Genomic DNA, 4390 nt, shown 5'->3' with positions numbered 1-4390 from the left:
GCGCCGCCGCCCCTGAGTAATTTACAATATCCCCAGGGGTGCTCTGGGATGTCACAAAAAAAGGGCTGGAAACCATTTCTCTAAAAGGATTAAAATTGTAGCTATGATAGGTGCATTTCTCCAAGCCCAGGTAGAAAAAGATAACTGCCATCATTTGAGCTTCTATATCTCTCCATTGTATTTGCAGAGATTTTGTCATGAAGTATCTCTCTGAGGCACCATGCTATGTGAAATTATTTTCTCAAGTAAGATGAAAATACCCAAACTTTGGTCCTAATCATGTCACCGAGTGATGGCGAGAAACTTAAACATCACAGAGATTCAATTGTGTCCTTCACACTCTATTTACTAGGACAAAGGGGAAGATCATACTCTTTCAGAAAATAAAACTAATTCTACCAGGAAGAACAAAGCTACCAACCAACCAATGTTTTAGAGTAAGTCTTGATCTAAAAGTTAGGTTTGGCAGCATATACCTGTGGAAAATGTTCCAGGCATACTCATTTGTCCTTACCCCTGTTGTGTGGAAAGATCAGCAGCTGCATTTCTTTGCCTGCAGGCTTCGTCTGGGCTCCTGTGCCCATTCTGTGTAGAGCCCCTGTGGCAGCATTCACAGATAAGTGTCCCAGCAGCCACCCTTGCAGGTATGTTATCCGCTAGTAGTGTTCTACACTTTTTTCAGAGTTCCCCTTAAGAGAAATTAGGCGACTTGGTTGATCATATACCATACAGTCAATCTACTTCCTCTTCTCACCAATCCACTTTCCTACTAGTACATCCTGAGATCAGCTCCTAAACCACTTACATTCTAATCCCTAACTCAGGGTAGGGCTTTATGGAAATGGAAATCAAGACCAGTCCCAACCACTGAACATTCTGGTAAATCAACGTTTATTGTTCCATTTCATACAGATATCTATTTCCCTTAGCTCTGTTTATTTCCCTTAGCTTAGAGTATCTACTGCACTCTAAGTACACGATGTACACGATGACCAAAATATAGAGATAATCAATAATAGTATATGACCATAAACATAGACACTAGAACATTAAATTCTAAAGAGCATAAGCTCATGAGTTAGACTACTTGATTTGAACCCTGGCTTTGAATCTTATTGGACTTGGAGCAATTTGCTTAACCTTTCTGTGCTTCCAAATCCTCTTCTGAAAAATGAGAATGATGATAATAGAAACTAGCTCAGAGGATTGTTGTGAGGATTAAAAAAGATAATACTTATAAAGTAATCGGTACATACTAAACTCAATAAACTTTAATTTTCATTATTATTATCGGCAAAGGGGCCACGGTGGAGGAAATTCCAGGTCTGAAACTCTCTCCATCCTACCCTGCACACCATCAGCAGTGGTGGAAACTAACATTTAAACTGATATCTAACAAATTTGTTTAATTTGTTAAATTGTGAAATTCGCAACAAATGAAAAATTCCTTCTTTCCATTGGTACACTAACACATTAGTTCTCAAGCATATTTTTTCTCATTTAATATGTGATACAATAAAGTTTATTTTACAGAATTTTTTTTTCCTTTTCTGACACAGAGTAGAGCAACTCTTTTATACGTATTTTCTCTGCTAATAAATTGAGCACCTTAATCTTAAGTTTACGCCTAATTAGGAGAATCAAAGCTGTGAAACCTGACATACAATAGAAAGGTGTAACTTGCAATTTAAATGCACCATGTAGGTTCAGAATATGCTCATGGTAATTTTTTTTTTTTTAAATAAGCAATGTCAACAAGCAGACAAGCAGCAGTGAATATAAAAGAAGTGATACAGCTATAGCTCTCATTCCTTAAGTACTATTCTTTATTCCTGGATTCTCTATTACTTATTCAATAGTCTCAGTTTCCTACACTCAGATTAGACTTGAAAATTTCATTTTCTGAAATTCAACATAATGTTGTGAACATATTTCCCAAGCAAAAGTTTGCAGTTGAGACTAGGGAAGTATAGAATGCTTCCGCAAAATTATCTTGCCTACGCTTTTAATTGGAACAGGCTCAGGAGAGATATAAAAATAAAATTACTGACTCATCTGAAATTAAAAGATCCTCGCTGTGTTTTCTTCAAGAAATGTAGCATGAGTCTTGTTGAATAATGATTTTCCAATTTTAATTACATTAAATTCTACCTTCCTAAATTTCTGCTGTCACTCTAATTACACATATCTCATTTTTTGTGCAGAAGGCCTGTTTTGGTGCAGTTAAACCATTTCCATATAATTTTCCAGAGATGTTCTGTACTTTAAAGTTGCTGAAGTATTTTTTTTAATGAAAGATTAATAAAATGCTTAAAATTCCTTGCAGGTGGTATGTAAGATAAGACATATAGACTTGCTACAGCACTTAATCTAATGGATAAAACCCTTAGATGTATGTATTGCTAAAACATAAAAATTCAGGCTAGTACAACCAAGTATTAATATTTTAAAAATTACTTGTAAACATATATAATATCTTAAACATGTTCCAGAGAAGATGCAACATCCTATCGGAGCAGATACTATCAGAGAACTTTGCCATAACTTTAACCCGTTCTTCTTTGTTAAAGATATCTCAAATTTTGTTAATTATTTATGAATGCTTATTTTTCAAATTCAAGGATGACATTCTACAGATGGCAGATTAGATATCCTGTAGGACTGTGTGACTTCAATAAATACATTTTAAGCAATTAGCATTAGCAAAATGTGTGTGTAGGATATGAAATAAAAGGATACAAACTAGGAAAAGAAATGGTCTCTGCTCTTGGGCAAAATAAAACTGGTGAACACAGCATAAAATGAACAATCAGAATTAGAAGTGTTTTACATAAAGAAAATATAGACATCATCGATAGTACACAGACATAACCTAAATACTCGACCATGAGTTTGTTTATTCATAACTTCTTGAGTGTACTTAACAGATGCTTTTGAACACCTAACATAGTCAAACCATAGGATAGGTGTTGGTAATACAAAGACTAATAAACTTTGATTAGCACAGTAGAAATATAATATGTATAGAATTAGCTAAATATGATGTAGCAGATGATAAGTGGAAATTAAATGCCAGAGGTAAAGTCAATTTGCTTTGGAAGTCTACATAGGAGAGGTTATTTTAAACTGGGACATCCAGAAAAGTTTTATTAAAAAGCATAGTTTGAAAATAATTTGTACTGTCCACCTAATATAAATTTAACCTAAGTTCTGACATTATAAAAAAACTACCTGAGTTCTGGCATTATAGAAAAAATTATTTAAAAAAATGTTGAGAGGTTCAACATTTAATAAAGGAATAGAGGAGACTGATATATAATTAATAAGGATATAATGTTCTTATTAATAAAATTGAGATGTAAATGTGACAGAATGCATTGAAACTCATCAAGACCAAGACTGGCTCCCCAACTTCATGTCCAAGTGAATGAAAGATGCAAAGTTTTGGCATTTTGGAGGATGATAGTTAGAGGAGAAGAGAGAGTTTTTATGAGAGGGACATAAAATGATTAGAAATTGTTATAGGGAGCTGAGATTCAGAGACAGAATTATATGTAGGGATGATTTTAAGAAATTTTAATATATGATATTCAGTATAACTCCATTTCCCTGTCTTTCCAATGAAACTTCCATAAAAATCTACGTTGCATTTGAAATTAGTTTTGGATTTGAAATTTTTTCCAGCTGCCAGGGCATATGGTGAAGTAGGCTTCAATATGTGCCGGGTGAAAGTCACAGCCCTCGAATGTACACTAAGAGTCAGTGGAAAATATCCCAAAGAGATTTTAATTTCTCACATTCAAAATGAAACTTTTATCTCCTTTCCCCAAAGCTGATGCTCTTGCTGTATTCCCCACCTCAGTGAAGGTGCTGATGATTAACAGATTACCTAAACCAAAAGCTTTAAGGTCGCCTTTCTCCTCATGTACAAATCTGAATCAGTAAAGCTACTTTGCCGTGGCTTATCTGTGTGTATGTCTTCGAACTCCATTCATGTCTATCTATCCCCATCTCGTGAGATCACACCCCCATCAATTTACCCGTGTCATTAGATTCACTTCTTACCTGTATCATCCTCAACCCCATGCTCCCCTCCAAACTGTTCTCCATATTTCAATCATAGTGACCTTATAAAAAACACAGATTTGATTATGTAACATTTTGATGGGCTGATGAAGAGAACGAGCTAACTTGCAGGGCAGAAGAACGTGGAAACTGGATAGAAAATTAGAAACAGAAGGATCTTAAAAGAACATTGATCCCAGCTCCTTCGTTAACAAAAGAGGAGTCTGAGGTCCTATAAGTCAACAAGAGTGATTTGCTGAAGAGATGCACAGGCACAGAACTAAGGTTTCTCATTCCATATTCAACTTCTTTCCCTTTATTCGGT

The sequence above is a fragment of the Pteropus alecto genome, unplaced genomic scaffold (genome assembly GCF_000325575.1).
Source record: "Pteropus alecto unplaced genomic scaffold, ASM32557v1 scaffold81, whole genome shotgun sequence".
NCBI lineage: Eukaryota > Metazoa > Chordata > Mammalia > Chiroptera > Pteropodidae > Pteropus > Pteropus alecto.
Note: the sequence above shows the minus strand (reverse complement) of the source record.